The sequence below is a fragment of the Rousettus aegyptiacus genome, unplaced genomic scaffold (assembly GCF_014176215.1).
Source record: "Rousettus aegyptiacus isolate mRouAeg1 unplaced genomic scaffold, mRouAeg1.p scaffold_m13_p_13, whole genome shotgun sequence".
NCBI lineage: Eukaryota > Metazoa > Chordata > Mammalia > Chiroptera > Pteropodidae > Rousettus > Rousettus aegyptiacus.
Window position 1 is genome coordinate 23,706,186 of NW_023416288.1, and position 23,464 is coordinate 23,729,649.

At 32.3% G+C, this 23,464-nt stretch overlaps 1 protein-coding gene across 10 annotated transcripts in view; it reads left to right on the forward strand.

Annotated features, from left to right (window-relative positions):
• The window catches only part of PHF14 (PHD finger protein 14), a 170,614-nt gene that overhangs the window by 79,427 nt on the left and 67,723 nt on the right, over window positions 1-23,464 (forward strand). The window lies entirely within an intron of this gene.

Genomic DNA, 23,464 nt, shown 5'->3' on the forward strand with positions numbered 1-23,464 from the left:
CCAAATATTACTGGGTAAGAGTCAAATGAATCACTGCAGTCATTGGAAGAGGGTGGGGCATTAATGTCTCTGTTGACTGAGCCCTGAACCAGTCTCTAGCTATTTTATGCACCCAGGGGCCGGGGTGAGGATCTGGAGGGCTAGGAAAGGGAAAAAGGACTGTCAGTGAATAAGTGTCTTTAAGACCCCTCAACCTGGAGATTTTGGTGGAAGTGTGGGAACAGTGTCTTAGTCTAGCTCCTCCTTTCTATATAAGGAGGCTTCAGAATGGCACCGACCTTGCAACCCTGGAATAAACCCCTCCTGGTCCTGAGGGTTTGTTTCTCTTATGTATTTTTCGAATTCATTTGCTAGTATTTTGATAAGGGTTTTGTGTCTCTATTCATGAAAGTATTGTTCTGTTAATTTTTTTTTATATAAAGTATCAGGTTTTGTTATTAGGTTTTACTGGCCTTCTGAAAAGGCCTTAGACAGTGTTCCTCTCTTTTTTATTTATTTTTTTAAAAAGCTTTTGTTTAAGATTAATATTATTTCTCTGTCCAATTTTGATTGAATTCCCCAATGAACCTGTGTGGACCAGAGTTTTCTTTGGTGGAAGGGTAATAATTCAATTTTTAAAATAGATATAGAGCTATGAATTTTTTTTTTTTTTTGTCTTGTGTTAGTTTGGGTAAGGTGTGTTTTTTCAAGAAATTATTCATTTCATCTCAGTTGTCACTCATCTTTCTTTGTGCTTATCCTTTGAATGGACTACAATATTTATTTATGACTTTCTATTATAATATTTGGATCATATTCTCTATTTCTAAGATTAGGTTAATATTACTTTTTTTGTCTATTCTTCCTGACTGATATAACCCATGATGATGTTTTTCTTGCTTTGATGGCCTTTGTGACCTATATAAAGTCCTGCATCATGCTGTCATTCACTTGCTTAGAAATCGTCTGTAAACTGTCTTTACTTTTTCCACTAAGTACAGGCAGATATTTGGTCCATTTATTATTCATGATGGTTCTCATAGACTAATACAATATGACACAGGCAGTAAATTCAAAACAAATTACTTACTAATGCATTGCTAGGTCCGTACACATTTGCAGCTTTATACAACCGTTTATAATCTGAGGGCAAGGACATTTCTTTAAATAGTTCCTGATTGATTTGTTTTATTTTTTAAAATTTAAACATTTTTAATTTTAAAAACGAACTAAAAATAGTATATACATGTTGCAATCAGGCAAACAAAAAAGAGTAGGTAAGTAATGGCTTTTGATTGAGGATTTCTTCATTGAGAGTTTGGAGATCTCAGCTAGTCAAAACTTTTCATTTGGCAAGTCCCTTAATCTCTGTAGATCTCAGTTTTCTTATTTGAGGAGAATACCTTAGTCTATATCATCTTTGATGTCCTGCACACTAGGTCTAATATTCAAAGATTATGTGATATTCCAAGTTCCCAAATCCATTCTGCCCATTTGTTAACATTTCATCACAGGCTTTTCTGCAAACATACTCAGTAGAATCTCTTTCTAGGCTACTTTATGTAGAAAATTATGATTATTATTATTCTTTTGATTCAGTCTCATAGTGGAAGCAGTTTTCTTGTTGCCCTGTCATTTAGCTAAAGAAAAGTGGGAACTAAGTAATATCAAAACACCTACTTCCTTTGATAAATAGCAAATATCTCTTTTAAAAAAATAATTCTATTGAGATCTAATTTTCATACCATAAAACTTCAAAAAGTATGTGTAGAACAGAATGATTTTTAATACATTTTTAGAGTTGTTCAGCCATCCAATTTTAGAGTATTTCCATCCCCTCAAAAAGTGCTGTGCCTGTTTATTGTCAGTCCTTGCTCCTGCCCTCAGCCCCAGGCTGTTGTCACTGGCTCCTCATAGTCTATTCCTTTCCTGACCCACTTTTGTTTTTCATCTTAATATTATTATTGTATATGTTTCTGGTTATATATAAATTAGATTGTTTTCAAAAAATGTTTTAATGCATTAAAGGCAACAGAGATGCTTTGCTTGAACAAGCTTTAGCCAGGTTCCTGAACCTTCTAGGCTCATTCATCTGTAAAAGCCAGTTTTCGCATGAACCCTGCTACATCAGTTTAACCAGAACCCCTGACCCTTGATATCTCAACACCCTGGATATTTGATTAGGTTCCTCATCCACTACCTTTCCCCACGCGATGTCTGATCACCCTGGCCTTTCTTCAGCAAGAATTGTTAGATCGGTTTACTCAGAACTCCCTTACCCCTGATGTTTCCTCTAAGTAATTTTCTGTCCACTGATCCCCCCCAGCCTGCTCTTTGGCTATAAATTCCCACTTGCCAAAGCTGTACTCAAAGTTGAGCCTAGCGTCTCTCCTCTGCTGTAAAACTCCCACTGCAGCAGTCCCTTTAGCTATCATGATCGTCCTGAATAAATGCTGCCTTACCATTTTTAGCAAGTGTCATTGGATATTTTTTTTCTTTAAAAAGGAGCTTCTAATTAAACTAACTGAACTCAGTCTTGAAATGTAAAAAACATCCCATTTTATTTCTTAGTCAACTCGATATTTTTAACATTGGATATTTAAAAAAAAAAAAAAAAGCCCTGCTAACTGAAGGCGAAAAGCCTAAATTTTTATTAAATTTTAGATTTTTGGAGACATGTATAATGAATGATTCTAAGTGAAGATTTATACCTCCTCATTTAGGTTTGAAACCTGTTTCTGTTATTTGTAAACTCTGCCTTTATGTCCCCTGTGGCTTAGTTTTCTTATCTGTAAAATAGCAATAATCAATAGTACCTACGCCATACTTTGTTGGAGGATTAAATGAGATAAATATAATTAAAGGGCTTGGCACTGTAGTTAGGGAAATGTAAATGCTCATACATGCAAACAGCAGCTGTAATACAACACTTATGTAGGCTTACTATATACCAGACACCTCATATTCATATTAAATCATTTAATCCTTACAACTGCCCTATGAGCTAAGCAGTATTATTATCTCCATTGAATTGAGGAAACTAAGGCATAGAGAGCTTAAGTGATTGGTACCTAAATTTAGGCAGTCTAGCTTCAGATCTTATGCTCTTACTACTGTACGGTGTCAGCATAATTTACATTTTAGCTCCCTAGCTTGCCTTTAGCAAATGTATTTGTTATAGGCTAAATAATGACATCTGTTTCAAGATCATAGCTGATGGGTTTTTTTTTTTTTTTCACTTTTATGGGGTTTTCAAGACTACATGCTATATAGTATTGAGACTTCACTGCTATAATCTTTATTCTCTCCATGCTATTTGATTTTCTTGGATATTAAAAGGATTTATTAAAATGAACTACTTTTCCTTTTTAACTTTAGATGTTATCAAATTATTCTTTATATTTAATATTGAATGAGGAGCATAGCACTCATAATAGATGTGACTTTTGTAGATGTTATGTCTGGGATATTTGTTTTTAAGGAAATAACTTTGCCCTTTTTGAGGAATAAGATTACTTTTTCAGTTAATTTTAAGAGATGTTAATGTTTAAAGGGTATATGAATATATTATGTTTATATCATCTATGTTATATATACATATTAAAATGGTATATATGCATATTTAATTCACATATAATATATACATTTAATATACAAATATATTAATTGAAGTTGCTGTTTGTGAAAATCTGTGATGCCATCTATCTATATTTTTTACTTTTTTGGTCATTAGTAATTTAAATTGTGATCATCTATTTACTAAATGCTTTTGTAGTCCCTATGTCTTGCTTGAAGAACAACACACATCATTGCTGTAATTGTAGATTGAAGAAATTTCTGAATATACAGGCAGAATGATGTGAAACTTTAGAGAGGTGAGTATTTGTGTTAGCCATCAGCTGTGCAAAAAAAAAAAAGTGAGGTCATAAGCACAGTATATTTACATTTTGTGAATTAAATTTGGAGATTATAACTCACTTATAGTCAGCCTCCAGATTACCTGTGATCTGACAGTTTTTTTTTCTTTTTTTTTTTAAGAGGAGAGGCATAAATGAGTAGAACAGTACAAAATAATAAAGAATTGCAGTCTTTTGAAATTTAGCTTAGAAAAGAATAACATTGTCATTTTAGAATTTTTCTAAAAAAAGTGTCAATTTGTTTCTTAGTTGAGAAGTTTTGTGTCAAGTCAATTTTTTCTTCAGCATACATGTAATTGAGTTGAATCTCACAAGTATATAACCTTAGAATTACATAACCTTAGGGTGGTCTTTTTCAGATAGTGTGTGTGTGTGTGTGTGTGTATTTTAGTTAACACTGATATTTGAACAGAAATGTTTCACATTTCTATTTTGTGATTAAGGATAGAGAGAAGAATCTATCAACGCTCATTTTTTTCCCTCCTTTAACCTATTCACTCATTCTGTAGGTGTGGTATGTGTTACTAGTATAATTTTAATTTTCCTCTCAATTTTGTTGACGTATATGGATAGGTTGTTAATTAGAAAAACTGTGGTGTGGTGATAATTTTCTTGCTTATTAAGGGACAATCTCTCTCTCTCTCTCTCTCTCCCTCCCTCCCCCCCCTCTTTGGGCAATAGTGGTACATTTAATATTTTGAAAAATTAATAACTAACCAAGAATAATGGTGGGGAGGGCATAGGGCTGAAATTGAGAGGCTGGAATTTTAAGTAAGGCTCTGCCAGCGAGAGGCTGTGTCACCATGAGGAATGCAGATAACTTTTCTGGGAAGCAGTTATTTCATTCATAAAATGAGTAATGTATTAGATTGATTTGAAGATCCCTTTAATATTTACATTCTATGATTTTATAATATAGGAATAAAGAAGGGAAAGAAATTTGGAAATGAAAAACATTTAGGTTTTTCATTGTATAATTTATAGCATAAACCTCCCACACTTTTAATTGTGTATTTAGCCCATAATATTTTTCAAATTTCCATTTCAGTTACATATTTTATAGATCACAGCCTACAAAAATATAGGAGTTAATTGTGAGGTATCTACTTTTTATTTTTACTAATTGGGATGTAGGTTTATAAGGAATAGTTTATGGTAGAAATTTTTTCTTTTAATCTGAAAAGTTTTGTTTTCTCCTTAATTCTATAAAAAAATATAGATTGGGCTTTTAAATAAGATGAAATATATTTGTAGATAATAATTACATGTGATCTGGGTAAGTATAGCATTTCTTATATATATTCTCATTTTATAGTTCCTGATTGTTTTGCATGTATAATATGTGGTTTCTTTTCATTTTAATTCTTAAGATTTTCTCTTTTAATTCTTAATTTATTTTAATCTGTTTTTGTGAACAGTTTCAAGTAGCAATTACATTTATGCTAAACTGGAATGAATTAAGATTACTAATTTTTAAATTTGCTCTTCCTATTACAATGTACTTAATAGGATTTAAAGCTAAATATCATACGCCTATATATAGCTCCCATTTAAAAGGTGTTTCCTCTAATTCTGGTCTCACTTTGTAGACTGACCTCATGTATTATTAAGAAAATACATAATCAGGAATTAGACTGACATTGTGAGATAACTTAGTAGCTGACTTTTACCATTACACATAAACAGCATACTTATTCTAAATCACAGTATCACTTTCAGCCAGATAACCACTAAAATCATTGCACTGTGGTTTCCTGAAAATGCCATAATCCTTCAAATGCCACATTAAACCAAGAAAGAAAACCATCAGTAGCGCCTGCACAGTTCTGTAGAAGAATGAGCCATGAACCAAGTGAAAAGATGTTCTGGACGAACAGTAACCTTTTCCTTGATGTGTGCATTTCCCATTACATATTTGACACAAAATGTTGCAAAATGATTTAATGGTGGCATTTTGTTTTGCTGACTCCTTCTCCCCCCCCCCCCATTAAAAAGAAACCAAAGTTAGGATAGGAATGCAGGGAAGAGTGACCAAGTACTGAATTCTATAATAGGAATTTGTTTTCAAAATAAGTAAAAATGTTTTAGTAACATGGCTTTTTCCCTTTTACATTGTATGTTAACCGTGATATATACCAATCATTTAGTTCTAGTGTATCTTCGCAAAGATGTTATTTGTTCTTTAAAGTTAATGTTTTTCTCTGTTGTCATCCTCCTCTTCTTTTTTTCCTTCTAGTAACCTCAACCATAAATGACATATCATATCAGGAAAGCTTTGTTTATTAATTACATAGACAGTACCAATTACATATAACCCAGAAAGTGTCCTGCTTTCTGTTGTCGCTTTGAATGTATATTACTTGAACTGATTATATGAGAAAACAAAGTATGAATAGGCTTCAAGATCTAAAAGATCAATGTTTGTTAAATTTGACAGGATACATTTCTATGGGAAATGAAGTTATAAAGTTATCCCACATAAAACTAGTACAAAATTTATTTACACCTATGAAAACATGTGGAGCAAGAGAAAGTAACTTGCCAAAATACAGTTTGTAAGACTCATTTGCAGTATTGGGTTTTCACTTTTTGTATTGATATGCAGTGCCTGGCTATAGACTCAGTCACACAATTATTTTAAAAACAAAACAAAAAAACTTAAGAATTTATTTGATACACACATACTTCTTAGTATCTCGCTTAAAAAATGCATTGGATAGTGTTTGACTAAGCACTACTTCTGTTCCTTGCCGCCCCAAGTATTATAGGAATATTCATAAAAGGCGCAATTACAATTAAAGGAATGGAAATTTAACTTGGAATTTCTCAGTCAGTTGTTTCTTTTTACCCGCTAACTTTTTCGGTAGGAACTCTGTAAGTGTAGGTTAGATTTAGTTTCCTAATAAAAGTTAACTCTGCTGCTTTTTCTTTCAAATGTTACAAAACAGAAGGATTTACTTTGAGTTCAATAATTCTTTTTCTTCATTTTATCTTGTTTAATTCTTTGCCCAAAAAACTGTTATCTAGATCAAAAGAACTATTCAGGACAATATGCAGTATGGATATATATCCCCATGCTTTCAACTAAAAATGACTTAAGGGCTTTGTTAGTGATATAATTAAAGTGTACCTGCTGAGCTAGGTCCGTCCGTCCGTCCTTCCTTCCTTCCTTCCTTCCTTCCTTCCTTCCTTCCTTCCTTCCTTCCTTCCTTCCTTCCTTCCTTCCTTTCCTCTCTCCCTCCCTCCCTTTCCTTCCCCTAAAACCCCAAAACTCCCTAGTCTGTCTACTCATTCACTTATATCATCTGGTCATCATCATGACCAGAAAGCCACGAAGTCTGTTATACAGAAATAATATTTTCCTAAGACTTTCACATAGTGGGAACTCTCAGTATAGGATTACCCAGTAAGAATTGTAAAAAAGTAGTAGTAGCCAGTAAAACCAATGGGGCTACAAAAGAATGGGTAGGTTTAAGTAAGGAAGAATGGAGCAAGGCATTCCAGAAAAGAAGAGAGCTCTAGACGCATAGCCAGGAAGATGGGACGTTCTTTTATGGTAATAAGTAGATTCAATCAGAGGTCGATGGAAAACTATTTGACATTAAACAGAACAATTTGTGGTTGTTTGTTTGGACTGTAAAATTACATAAGATGTAAAAATATATTTTATAATGTTATTTTATAACTATCACTGTTAAAAATGTAGTTAAAAATAAGTTACGCAACTTAAACTTCAGAATGTTCGCAAAAAATCACACATGCATATGTATTCTGGCAAAAATAAGTTAAAACCATTATTAAATGGTTTGGCATATCCAGATAGTCTTTGATTTTATAGATAATTAATGGTGTACTGGGTTAGAAAACATTTATTAACTTATCAGATTGATTTTTTTAAATACCAAAGCAATATATGTTATTTATAATAATTTATAAATAACAAGTGTATAAAGGAATGTTCTTCTCTCCCTACTTACTTACTCTAAATCCTGACCCTCTAAGATAACAGAAGTTGCAGTTTAGTGTATAATCATCCATTCTTCTAAGTGCAAACAAAATATTCAGGGCCGATTGGCCTCTCCCTCTCTTTTTCTCCCTATCCATTTTATTATAGGTTTTACTTAAAACCTTATTTTTCCAACTTGAGAACACATAATGGACTTTTTTTTTTTCAATATAGAACTAAACCAGTCTTTTAAATAGCTGCAAAGTTTATCATATTGTGTATGTATCGTAATTTATTGTAGTACTTCCCTATTGATGGAAATTCATTTTTTTTTGTTTGATATCTATCCCAAAATGAGTTTGCTAAGAAAAAATGTGTGTTTTACATTTTATTAATAGATACGGTTATTTTTTTTTTAATAGACACTAATGTGTGAGGATGCCATGGTACAGATATTTGACAATCTCGTGGATAGAAATTGGCATTTTGATTGTATTCTGTGACTACCTATGAGGTTAGGCATTTAAACATATATTGATGCGCCACTGGGTTTTCGTATCATGTTGTCTTTCCATATCCTGTGCTTTTATTTATATTGAGGTGTTTCTCCTTTATTTATTTATTTATTTTTTAAAAATAAGTTTATCGCAGGTCTTAACACATGTGTAAGTTGTGAATATTTTCTTTCAGGGATGTGTGTGTGCGTGTGTGTGTGTGTGTGTGTGTGTGTGTGCATGTGTTAATAGTACTACTTGCCAAGTCAAAATTTTAATTTTTATATGTTGTTATAGTTATGTCTGAAAAAAACTAATCTATGGAATAGTTGGCTATTTCATACTATCTTATACATTACTTAAGGCAGGCATTGCATATTGTCTTTGCCCTTTAGATGATCTATGTGCAGTTTTACTTAAAATATTTTTACAAATCTGCTGAGATACTATGTCATTTAAAAATAATTTTTATTTTGTTTTGATGTTAGCCTAATAGAAAAGTGTTATTTTATAGCTTTACTAGAATGTCATATTCTTCTGTTGATTTAAAAACATAATTTATTAGTTTTCAGAGACTGATTAATTTTTAAATATTGAGACTTCAAATTTTAAAGTATGTTGAATACATGTTTGGTGATTGATTCCAAAAGTAACAATTACTGTTTCTACTGAAAAATTCACTGGTGAACTCTAAATTGCTGAATTTAGTGGCATTTTCTTTTTTTAAGTACTCATTGTATTTAGTTTCAATTCAGCGTTTAACATTAGTGATCAACCTTCCTTCTTAAAACTTTTGGTTTTCATAGAGCAGTGTTTTATTATAGTTCTTATTGGTAGCACAACAGAGGTTAATAGGCTTCAATTTTGGAACCAAGTTATTTGGTATTTAATCCAACACTTAATTGTGACTTTGAGTTGGTTATATTAATCTCTTTACCTTTGTTTCTTTATTTGTAAACTAAGAGTAATAATCATTTCTACCTCAAAATTGCTGTGAGGATTAAATGAATAGAAATATATATTGGTTAAATGCCTTCATCAACTTTCTCCTAGTCTTTTGCAAGACTGACACCTTCACTAGCTTCAATGTCTCTAGTCTCTATCCAGCTGTCTGAATGAATTTGTTCATGTCGTAATTAAAATTTTCCAGAAGCTTCTCATTTCTTGCAAGGTAAATCTAGAGTTTACAATATGACTTATAAGGCCCTCCAAACCTCCAGTCTTTTGATCTTTATGTCTAATTATTCACAGCTCCAGAATACCTGTATTTAAACCATAGCAGGCTATTTTTATTTCCTAAAACTTTCCTGTTACTTTTATGCCCTCTTGCTTTTACTTTACTATTATGGCCTCTTATCTAACATGACCTCCCCATTTTCTCTGGAATGAGGGCTTCTCGATCATTTATATTTACTTTATCTGCCTTGGTCAATCTATGATTCTTAGTGTGTAAGTACCATATATTAATAATTAAACAAATTTATTTTAATACTCCCAGTCTAAGCTTAGTGTTTATCACATAGTATTGCCTTTACATATCTGAAGAGAATAAAGAATCTATATATTTTAATTGTAGTAGTTCTTATTTAATCTTTTAAAGTGACAATCATCAGATATTAGTGGGAAGTAGCCTAATTTATTTTCATATACAAAACATCTTGTTTAGATTGGGATGGTAGTTTCTGTCATTATTTTAATATAATTATTGTATTAATTCAGTTTATCTTTTATGGCTATACTGTTCTTCTGTGAGTTAAGATATATTTTAAATTCTTAAATGAGTTTTATTACCTTACTGTTCTTCTGTACTTCTAAGGATAATACCTATTTCATTGAAATCCGAATTATCTTAAATCTGGAAATATGTATGTTGCCCTTAGTTTTTGCTAATTTTGACTGCTTGGGTAACATGGAATCAGCTAATTTAGATTCGACTATATCTTAATCTAATTTTGGTCAGAATGGAGGAAATAAGGCTATACTTCATTTTGTAATGTGTAACTCTCTGGGTCTCCTTTTCACTCTTGAGAGAAATTTGTTAACAGGTTGAGAACTAATTTGGCTTCCTGGGGTAACTCCATACAGTAGGAGCGCAGTGCCTCTTCCTTTGTTGTTTTCGGTTGGTTTGTTTTGTTTTTAAATATAGGAACTTTGATATAGTACCATATTCTGTTGCTTCACTACAATGATTAGCTTCTAAGGAATCTTTACTCATGCAGCTATTTCTTTTTGTGGCTTTTGCTGACGTAAATAGATCTACAAGCTACCTGTCCCCAGAACCCTTCTCATTTGGAAATTAATCTCTAGGTGATTTCATTCACGTTCGTAGCGCTGTGTGTGTGTGTGTGTGTGTGTGTGTGTGTGTGTGTGTGTGTGTAGACACGTATATAAAACTAACTCTAGCACTCTTTTCTGGTATTGGGTAATCATTTTAAATATGTAAGAAGAAAGTCAGCTATGACTAATTTAGGACAGTTCTGATGATTTTTAGAAATTTAAAGGAAGCAAAAATAAAATAAAATATACATCTTCAAACTAACAAAGATTATAAATCAACTACAAGTGACTAGAGGACATAATTTTACAAGTTTTATAGTCTTAACTTCTGGTAGAATACGGCTTACTTTGTTTTCTTCAGTTTAAAATTTAACTTTGCAAGATTACTATTAAATTCAGAAGATTATTTGTTCTGGTTATACATATAAATACAACAATCTATTTCCTGGTGTGAATATTTTACAAATTGTCAAATGTTTCAAATGCTAACAACTAATGAAAATAACACAATTTTTTTTTATTTTAATGCATTTTAAAGTATATTTTACAAATTTAGTAACATTTTTCACATAATCCCACTTTTTCATTTTAAGGAAAAAATCAATTTTCTTGTTTTCATTGTTAGTTTTATAAATATTCTTATCTTTTACTGTGATAACTTCCTCCTCAGAATTCATCACAAGGAAATATTCAAAGCCAAAAAAAAAAGTTATATAAAAAAATTATGGTATACTTATAGTTGGAAAATTATCCACACCAAAAGTGATAGTTATGTCTGAAAAAAATCCCAAAATAAAAATAGCTTAAAGATTGTATAAGTGGGGCTGATAAACTATAGAAAATCGGTATAACAAAAAATATGTATCTTTTTATAGATTACAAGATAATTACATAGCATGATGAAACCTATTTTAGGACATAAGTATATCCTGCTAAATTTTTACATATAGATAGCTAGAGATTGAAAGGGAACAAGAAATGGGCATGGTATTTTTTTAGTATGGTAGGAGTATGAGTAAAGCATTAAAAATATTTTATAAAATTTTAAGTTAATGTTTAAATAGAGCCCTCTTTATAAACATAGAAAGGCTAATTAAATATTAAAAATATATGGCTGTAATCTCATCTTTGACATAATCCTTGATTATCCCATTAATGCTAAATATTCCCCAAATTTTAATTCTAACCAGACTCTCTTCTTAGTTTCTAATTGTTATAGCCAAATGCCTAGCAAGATATTGCCAACTGAGATTTCACAGGCATCTCAGATTCAATATGTAAATTATTGACTCAGTTTCTCACATCTCATAACAATCCACACCTCAGTCTGCACCTTCACTCCTCCTGCACCGGTTTGGCATTTGTACTGTCTTATTTGAACTTTTGCTGATAACTTTCTAAATTTTTTCTCTTTATAGCTTCCTTTTTCTCTAGTTACTGCATCTATAGCTCTATTTCTATATCACATACTTAGGTTATGTATTTAAGTCCTTTCAGAGGATCTCCAGAAAAACATCTAGACTCCTGTCACTTACCTACAAGTACCCTATGACTTTTTGACATACTCTTTAAAAAAATCTGTTTATTCTTCTGCCTCAAATTTTATTCCACATGTTGTCTGCCTGATAAATTCCTACTTAACTTTTTATGAGACTGTGAACTTAATGAAAGAGTTGTACTTTTTATCTTAAGAGCCATGATAAAACTGGGCATGCTATAGTCTTTTAAGTAACTTTTTGAATGGGTAATTTGTAAAAGATCACTTAGTGCGTGAGTTGGGCTTGGAACCCAGACCTTTTGACTTCAGTTTTCATTATCATACTGTTTCTACCAGGTCTGTTATTAAGTTCTTATAATAATCCTACTCTTTTGAAGAGCCTATTATAATGCACAGTTGTATCTTTATGTGCCCTATCAACAATATTATTTTTTAATGAAATGATTTTAATTTTTAACACTTTTATTCTAGTGTCTTGACTGTTCATAAATTTGTTTTGGAGTATACAGCTCCTTCTGGATTAACTGTAGTAATTTTTTCATTATTTAAATACTTGAAATACTAAACCTTTTGCAATATCATGTCACTGTGTTTCATTGGGTTTCCACATTTCCCTTCCATGACAAAAGCTACTTCTATTCTGTGACATTTTATTCATTTACTCTGGTCACTGTAGTATAATTGGTGATCAATTCTTGATCCATTTCTTGAGCTTTAATCTTCACAGTTGTATCTTTTTAAATTGTATGCCCAATGTAGCAGTGGTATTATATCCCATATGTATGTTCACTTTATAAATTTCACAGACCTTCATGTTCTGATGTTTGGCTTTCTTAAATCCCTAAAAACAGTTTTTGGTCAAATGTGTGGTTTATTGATATCAGATAGACTTCTTATTTGTGGGTAAGTTTTTCAATCTCATCAAACCTCTATTTTGATAAATAATAACATTTATTAATATATATAAAATGAAATTGATTGCTTGATACTTTATTGCTTACCCTGTGGTACTGTAAGATAAGATTAGATTTGAAATTAGATTGTCTTCATCTTGATTGTTATTTTTATCAACAATTTCGATTTACTTTATTAGAACTAAAATTAGAAACTGGGACACAAATTAAGTGAAATGACTTACCATAATTTTCAAAAGATAGATTTATTGTTAAATCTGGATTTTCTTTAAAATCCTGTATATTAAAAAGAAAGATTCTTGTCCTTCCTTGCATGTATTATTTGAAAATTAAATTATCAATCCCAGAATTTATCATCTTTCTCCCAAACAGTACCTTTTTTGATTTACTCAAATTGGTTTAATGATATTTGAGTCTATCCTGGGCAAGGGTATGCTATTATTTAACCAGTTTGCTTTATTGTACCATTACTTTAGTTCTTTGGTGAAAGAAGGTGAGAGAAATTTAGAAAATTATTAAAAAGTGAATAACCCAGTTTCTTCAGCCTTTCTTTCATAGATGCTATATCAGTTGTGTAATACTTTAAGATTTTACTTTGAACCATATACAAATACTCTGGAAACATTTTTTTTTAATGTGCTACTTAATATATGTCTGTATTCCTAAAATACTGAGGCAATTTGAGAAAATTCTACAGGTGAAAAGTGATAAGTTGGAGAGGCTAATTATTACTTTATGACTTTGCTATAAATAATGTAACCATGTGATGTGACTTTAGTTTAAAATAGTTCATGTGTTCTCTGTGTATGTATCAATTTTTAGTACAAAAATAATATATGAGGCCAAGAATTGTGTGATTTAGTTCATAAATACTCAACCATTTGAATTGATAGATTGAACTACATAAAAGTAATTCTTTAAGTATGTTCTCTCCAAATAATAGGAAGTAGAGGAGGAATTCTGCTTTGAATGAAACTGTTCTGCTTTGAATGAAACTGTTAGACACTCCCTGTAATTGTTCAGTAAATCAGATGGACATAGACAGCTGCATAAGAAAGACAAGACTAGCAAAGATTAAATCAATGGGATTCAGTCACATGCAACTGAAATTACATCAGTCAGTAACTTTCCTTTTATGTGACTGAAATCTTCCAGACCCACATTTCTTTTGTTAGGTTACTCATTTGTGTCAACTATTAAGTTACTCATTTGTGTCAACTATTAAGAATAAAAAAATTACTTGATGAGATCAAGAACCTTATTGTGACAAGGCCTGTAAATGTAGATCTTTTTTTCAAGGAAAGTTGAGTTTCATGTAAAGTATTGAGCACACTGACCAAAGTTCCTTTGACTGTTCCTTTGAAGCTTTCATTTGCAACAAAACAATAGAATCTATTTTTCTCTAATCTTTTAACAATAAGTTTCTGTTTATTCTTGTCAAATTCATTTTCCTAATTGATTTTATATTCATTACAGGTATTAAAATCATTTCATTTATTCATCCATCAAATTGTTATATGAAGGGTATAAGAGACATGAGACTTTATAGGATCATGGGAATTTTTCTAAAAGGATGGAGAAATCTTCATATTAAACCAAGGTGACATTTGAGTGGGATCCTGAAGTCTGAGCAGGCTTCAGAAGATTAATACAAGAGCTAGCAGATCCTCCAAAAGAATGAATGAACATGAAAAAAGACAAGGAATGTGATTGTTGGAGTCATGTGTGATGCAGGTTTAAGGTAGATTGGCACCAGGATTCGGGCTAAAGATTTTAGGATTCCTAGTTGGGATCCATTGTAGGCAAGAGATAATAGGGAGGGTAGTGCTTCAGAAGATTGATACTGTGGTGGCCTGTGTAATAAATGAATGAGCAGCTGGAATTGGACCGTTTTGGGAGCTAGGAATCTAGCTGATGGAAAAATAAATGGAAAGGATTAGAAAGATTCAGGAGACATTTATGTTAGAGATTATAGCAGATAATTAACTAAAATGGGGAGGCAAGGAAGAAAAGAGAGCATTACATCAAACTGGCTGACTTAATTATTTAACTACAGGTTTCCCCTGTATCTGAAAGTAGAGTGTTCCTGTGAAATCTTTTGTAAGCTGAAATGGTGTAAAGCAAAGATGCAGTTTCCATTAATTTATATGGAAAACGTTTTGAATGTTCCTAGACCCCCCAAAATACCAAATCATACCAAATAACACATAAAACCTAAAATGACAGTAACATATAATAAAAGCAGAAATGATATAACTACAATGCTGTAAAAAGTAGAAATAACGTATGTACAGTATAGTTTCACTTACCAGAATTGGGGAGGCAGTGAGAACACTGGAAGTCTGAGAGCTAGTGATGATGGTGTGTTAGGCTAAGTCAGTTGAGACTGGGGTGATGAGAGATACAGGTGACTAAGATGTAGGAGAGAGGAGAAGAAGGTTATCTATTAACATCTCATTGTTTGAATTCATCATGGCAGGCATGCCACTAACGTCTACACTTCCTATGTCTGCTTGACTTGATGTGTAAGGTCGAGGTTTGTCATCTGTGTGGTTGATGTTGAAGGCTTGAAGTGTGACAGTATGCTTGACTTCTTTGTCTCCCGCATTTTTCTATCATGTAGTTCTTTGTAGGCACTCAAAATACCCTGAAAACCTGCCCTAAACCTGTGTGCCCCTTCAAAAGCTCATTATATTCGTGGAATATAAAGTTCATTGCATGTCCCATGTCCTGTTCTGTTCACCATGATCAAAACCCTTAATTACGTCCAGTTTTATGCTAAGCGCTAACACTGTTGGAGCTCTCTAGTTTTTCCGATACCTTAGAACACATCTCGCTAACAGATACCCATAAACTGAGATATAGCGCAGATGCTTACAGACACAGTTCAAAGTTGAGATGCTTAGTTCCCCAGGAAGGAGCTTGGTGGTGCCACTCTGTTAGGGGTGCATACTGCCTCTAACAGTTTGCTGCAAAACAAACACTGAATGCTATTGTTGCTTTTGAGCTTTTTTTTTTTTTTTTTTTTTTTTTTTTGTGAAAGTAAAAATCATTGGATTTCTTTCAGTTAGTGAAAACAGGTTCTAATGTAGGTCTTTCGTGAAAGCAAAGTGGTTTAACATGAACTTTGAAAAGTGGGGCATACCTGTAATTGGAAAGAATAGTGGTACCAGTAACAGAAAGATGAGTGAAAATATTTTTTGGAGACAAAAAAAATAGGTTAATGGCATCATAGCAGATTGTGAGTTTTTTCAGGAGTGTTGAATTAGAAATTTTTCAAATGTATTTAAAGCTTTGGGATTATAAATATGCATATTTAAAGGTATAGAGTTATAAATATAGAGCAGAATCAAACCCTGGAAATAGATTTGGTCACTGTTACAGACTTCTATGCAACTTAAGTATCGAAACCTAACTTTTTTCCCTGTAAGTAAATGACTGTGTTTCTGATTGGATCTGAAGGTCTGGTAGGAAATCATGTTTAAGAAATGAGTAGATGTTTTTGGTTTAATTGGGCCACAGGCTGAGTCCAGAGAAACTTAATTATCACGTAGTAGATCCTCAAAATGAGATTGCTTAATACTCTGTGAGGTTTTTTAAAGCTTTGTTTTGGTGACCAGAATATCCGTGTGTGTGAGTAATATATGTCTCTGCTTAGTTGAATGTCAGCTGGTCCACTTTAAAGTTGTAGAACGTTTGTTGTACTTTGTCTCCTACCCTCCCCCTCTTTTTTAGCTTTTGTTTCCAAGCCTCTTTTTTTGTGTTTTTTTTTTTCGTACCAGCGGAATTCACTCTACTTTAAGCAGAGGCCCCTAATCTTGAAGATATATTTAAATAAATCATTTGAAAGCCTTGTTAAACCACAGAGTTTCTGTTTTGGACATTCTGTGGTGGTGCCCAAGTTTTTCTGTTTGTAACAAGTCCTCAGTTATGCTAATTCTGATGGCTTGGAACCACTGCTTTATTCCAGATGCCCGTTAGCTAAAGCCCTAAGGTAGTGGTTTTCAGCTTAGCTAGGATACAGACCAAATGTAGAAAGAATTAAAAACCAAAACAAACAAACAGAAAAACCTACTCTTGGAGATTTCGAATCAATAGATTCTAAATCTATGGCACTGAGTTCAAGTTTCTCCTGTTTTACCAAACTTCACAGGTATCAGGTGCCTCATAGTACCTTGTAAGCACTACTCAGTAGTCCTTATACCAGTTCTCCCTCAGCCTGTAGATTTACCCTTTCATTATACTAATAAGTCGCAGCTGTTTGGGGAAGATTTTGGCAAAGCATTCATTCAGCAAATAATTATTGTCCCTGGTGCTGGACTTGGTTTCAGAGATACAGAGGTAAACAACATAGGAATGGTACCTCAGAGTTTAAACATCTCTGCCTTTTTTTGCATAAGTTAACAAATTTACTGACCCAAACACAGGTGAGTTGGGTTTTCTGAAGTCTGTACTGGAGCTGCGCTTATGCAGGGACCTCATAAGACCAAGAGCCCTGTTCTCTGCTAGCCACACCTGATCACTGACTTTTAGAGCCTTTAGGGAGGAGAGACAGTTCTTTTGGTCAAAATGGTATAATAAAATGTTGAAGGAGGGATGTAGATAACCTCAGAATCATTTAAAGCTCTGCATACAAATGACAGACCAGTTAAAAAGGAATTTTTCCTTCATGGTGACCCAGGAACTAGATTGGCAATAACAGTGGCGCTAGACAGTTCTGAAATAGTGCATTATCTGAGGGTATCTCTTAAAGACCATGACCTGATACTTAAGACTTCTGTTTTTACAATAGTGAGAAAGTGCAATACAGCCCTGCTCGACACAACTTTGAAGTTTTAGACTCTAAACGTTAATTTCCCTTGTGACTTTCTCTTTAACTCATGGATTTGTTTCTTTGTTCATTTATTTATTTATATTGGGTGACATTGGTTAATAAAATTATATAGATTTCAAGTGTATAATTCAGTAATAATCATCTGTATATATTACATTGTGTTTTCGCCACCAAAGTCGAATCTCCTTCTGTTACCATACGTTTGACACCCTTTACCCGTATCTACCCCCACTCCTTTCTCTCTGGTAACCACTAAACTGCTGTCTGTGTCTATGAGTTTTTGTTCGTCTTGTTCATATGTTGCTTTCATTTTTATATCCTACATGTATTTTATCTTCAAATATTTGGGAGATTTCCCATATATCTTTCTGTTAATTATTTTTAATTTAATTTCATTGTAGTCAAAGAACATATTTTGTATGATTTTGGTTCTTTCAAATTCATTGTTTTTTTTTTTTTTTTCATGGCCTGGAATATGGTCTGTCTTGTCCTATGTGCACTTGAAAAGACTGTGTATTCAACTGTTGTCAAGTGAAATATCATATAGAAGATTAAGAATGTTGGTCACATGTTTTTATATATACTTATTTTCTATCTACTTGTACTATTAATTACTAAGAGAGGAGTATTAAAGTGTCTATAACTGTAGATTTTTATGGATCACCTTTCAGTGCCATTAGTTATTTTGCTTTATACATTTTGAATCTCTTGTTATTTTTTTCTTGGTGAGTTGATCCCAATGTAATGTCCCTTTTACCCTGATGACCTCCTTCTTCTAAAGCCTACTTTGTTTAATATTACTATAAACACTCTAGTTTTCTTTTGATCACTGTTTGCACAGTGTATCTTTTACCCTCCTTTGTTAAACTATCTGCATCTTTATATTTAAAATGGCTTTTATTTATAATTACATGACATATGTATTCCTATACATATGCACATGCAGACACACAGACCATATTTAAAATGGATTGGATTTCTAATAAACAGCATAAAGTTGGAATTTATCTTCTATCCAGTCTGATAAATTCAGTCACATTACTTAGTGTTAATGTAATTCTCAATATGGTTGAGTTTTAATCTGCCATCTTGGTATTGTCTTCTGTATATTCCATTCATTCTTTGTTACAGTTTCCATCTTTTTCTGCCTACTTTTGCATTATTTTTTTATGATTCCATTTTTATCTATATTATCTTATTATTTAGACCTCTTTCTAAGAACTTTTTCATAGCTGCCCTACGTTTTACAATATACATCTTTAATGTGTCACTGACTCCCTGCAAATATTATTTTACTACTTTACAAGTAGTGTAAGAACCTTAAAAAAAATCCACACACACTTAATGCCAGAGGCAGAGTTAAGGCTAGCTCAGTCCTCATTTGAAAGTCTTTCTCCCCTTCGCATTCTCCAAGTTCATTGTTTATCCCACTGTATCTAATTCAGTGACTTGCTCAATATCATTGCACTGAATAAGAACTGATAAAGTGTGAACACACCCAGAACTAAGCATGTTTGTCTCTTTCTCTTTCTCTTTCTGTCCATCTAGAATTATTTTCCTTTATTTTTTCCTATCCCCGAGCTATCATAGGTGTCATGATGTGAAAATGAAGAATTTTAAATTTAAATTTAAAGGGAGAGAGGTGTGTGTGTGTGTGGAGGAGGGAGTATATGTGACTCTTTGTATACCTGATCAATTTTTCTGTAAATGTAAAAACTGTTCTAAAAACTGCTCAATTTTCTGTAAATCTAAAACTGTCCATTAATTAAAAAAATATATATATATATAAAGGCAGGTAAATGGAAATTTTTCCATATTTTTAAAAAATGTTTTTGTATATTTTTTATTCATATATTTTAATGATTTTGTTCAAAATGTTAAAAATATAGTTGTTGTACATTATTTGAAAACTAAAATATCAGAATAATTTGGGAATAATTTTCCACGATAACATTTCTTGCTATCCATTTCCTCCCTTCTCCATTCTTGTGGCTTCCTTGAGTCCTTTCTCAATGTCTGTTTCACTGTTCTCTACAACTTATTCTGTACACCTCATTTCTTCTTGCCTACTGTGTTTCTAACTTCTGATGAGCTCTCCTTGGATTCCAGTCTATTTCCCTATGCTCTCCTCATTTTCATTGCTAATGTATAACTGCATTCTGTAGCTCTAATATACCTCCGTTCCCTAGCCTTCTGGAACTTTCTCTTGCCCGAAAAAAATGGCCTAAATCTGAACTCCAATCATTGTGAAAGTCCACTAGTATCCTCCCTAATATTGAGAGCAGACCATATGTTCTGTTTCTTCATTCTTTACTGGGTCCTGCTGTTCCTTACTTTATTCTCCTATACCATATGTCTTGAACATTAACTGGGCAATATAGGATAACAGAGAGAGGTCTTACAGCACAAAACAGTATAACATTTAAAATTGAATGCTCTATATTACTATTCTTAGAAGTTAATTGGCCATCTCTGCTACCAAGAATGTTGCCTTTTTGCCTTAGATCTGGACTTATAAGAAGCAATGATCAGTGACTTAATGTTTTTAGAATAAAATGATAGCCTATTGTACATCACGAAGAGAGTAGATTCTAAAGAGGAAATTAGAAAATAAACTGGGTCATGTGAAAAGTTTATTATTTAAGAATGCCTTTTAGTAAAAATTGGGAAAGCAATGTTTAATTTTCAAAATATTTGTATTTGTATAATGAAGGAAGCCCAGCTGCCACTGAATATTTTTTTATTAAGGTGATATGATAAAATTTGGATTAAAAAGAAAATGTTTACTTAGTATATTTTTTCCTTTTATCATTAAGTTGATTTGATGATTTTGTTAGATATGTGGAATGGCTAACCTACCTCACACATTTAGTTTTTAATGTATGACATTCTTTGACTTTCAAAATCTGTATTGAAACACTAAACCTTTAATTTTGTATGATTCATAAATATTTTTTGTTATGTGTTAATGTTTGAATTAAAAATTTTTATTTTTTAAAAGATAAATGCATTATTGACAATACATATTTAAAGAAAACAGAAGCCTGAACTTGGTATACATTAATTACATAGTGAAGTGTGGTATTTCTGGAGTGTGTAATTTTAGAATAGTAAACATAATTTCAAACATATAGCACTGAAATATTTCTCATTTCACTCATTTATTTTTCAGTAAAATTTACTTTTGTAATTTTCTACTTATTTTCCATTGCGGTGTGTTAATATTCTTAATTTATACAGAAGCAATAATCTATTATATATTCAATTGTTTGGAAAGACTGGGACTGTAGCCACCGTTCTCCTTGAATTAAATGACCTCTAAAGTCATTTTCTCATCAGAGAAATGAGGGCATCGACCATATTTTTTTCAAGTTTTATAACTCAAGTTGATGCCAAAACACTGTAAAGTTCTGTAAAGGCTCTCCAAGTCAGTTATCCAATTCATCCAACACTTGAATCATCTTGCCTACTGTCACTACTAAGTGACAAGGGAAAGAGCTTCTGTGGGGGATAGAAGTATATAAGTAACCTATTCCCTCTTGAGGCAGCTCTGACCAATGGAAGTTTCTCCAAGTGAGTTGATAGTCTCTCAATAATTCAGTCCCTAGAGTCATACAGTCAAGCATAACCCAGCTTCTACTATTAGAAACCAACTACAGTAAGTCCTCACTTAATGTAGTGGATAGGTTCTGCAACTTTAATTGAAAGCAAAACCAATTGAAATAAACAAAAGTTCCTACAGCATCTTAACAACATTATAACAACTATGTTGAATGAAATGACGTTATTTGAGGACCTGCTATATATTGTTTTCTGGTTTTTCTTTTTAAAAATTAAACACTTTTTTCATCTATTCTTCCTGTAACAAGGTTTTGATTTGTATTATTTTTATATAGTTTTGGACATATGTAATGGACATAACTACTGAAATTAAAAGTGAAATGAATTTGAAAATAAGATTGGGTATACATTTTGGAGTTGATGATTTTAATGTCTAGGTAATAATGTATAAGAATCTCATATTTTTAACATATATAATTGAACCCCAGAGAAATGTTAAAGACTTTATAGACTGGGAATTAAGATAATGCTAATGTTAGATGTTTACTATGTCCCAGACTCTATTTTCTTCTCTCTAAATGTATTATCTCACTCAGCTCTTACATTAGTCTTATGAGATATGCATACCTCCATTTTGGAGATTAGGTAACTGAGGTACAGAGATGCTAAGCTTTATGAAGTAGAAATTATTCTCCTCTAATTATATGTTGAAATTATATAAATTATGTACAGAATATAGTTTCTTCTCTTCAAGTAAACACTACTATAGTAGTTGATAAATCTACTGGTCTTCATGTTAGTTGCTGAGATTTATAGAGCACTTACTATGAGCCAGTCAGTGTGCTAGTGCTTTTTGTATTTTATCTCAAATAATCCTCACAGCAACCCCATTAGATATTGATTTTATCCCTATTTGATAGGTGAGGAAACAGAAAAGAATTACTTGTCCAAGACCACACAACTAGAAAGTGGTAGAATTAGAGTTTGAGCCTCGGCAGCCTTGACTGGAGCTCATGCTGTAAAGGCTTACTGCCTCACCAGCTACGCTGCTTTAGCATATTTGACTTTATTGACACAAAAGAAATGGATGCTGCTTTTTGACAGGCAATTCCAACTGTACGAGATACAGATCACTTGTGCATACATCAGGGAAGCTCCCTCTTTGAAAATACTTAATTCCATTTTTTCCACATTAATTTGTAGGTAAGTTTACTAGGAACACATGGAATGAAGACAAAGTCAAACTTGATCTCTGATATAAAATACCACAAGTAATTTATCCTAGGAAGACAGCAGGCGAAACAAGTCATGTTGCTTATTCTGGCATTTAGGGAGATTTTTAATATTAAGTATAATTTTGGTTTGGAGGAATATTAGTGATAGCTTTCTAGTTTTTTTCAGAGTTAAACTTCAACTTAAATTTAATTGGAGTATAAAGCAGATTTTAGTGATACCTAATATATCAATATTCAAATTCCTATCAAAGTTATATGTAAATATATCTTTTGTGTTGTCTGCTAGTCTCCATTTGTGCATGTCATTAAAAGTGTATTGTACTACTATGGTAAACGATGTGGTTGCTTCCTCTTGCATTATGTGATCTAGTAGTGTTTAACCTGTAGACAGAGCACTTCTCAGAATATCAAATTCAGAATGTGCTTAAAGCTCTTCATTTAGAGACTGAAGCACTGAGAAACATTAGCACATGTGACTATTTAACAGGGGATTCAACTCTTCCTATCTATTTCCTTATTCAGCAAGGAAATTCAACTCTATTTCTCATGTGTTGATAAGTACGTTTCTCTGAAAACTTTCACACTATATTTTTTCCTTGTACATTTTATTTTTGCTTTCTTTAGAGGTTATTCAGTTTGACATGGTAGCTCTTCTCAGTAGTGCTTTATTTGTCTGTGATTGTGCCACTTTTCACTTTCTTTTTCTCAATGGAACTTAGAAGCATTGAACACATATCTCTCCAAGCTAAATATTAAAATGACTTTTTCTGTGATGTGACTGGCAGTTTCACTCCGTCTATATAGCTAAA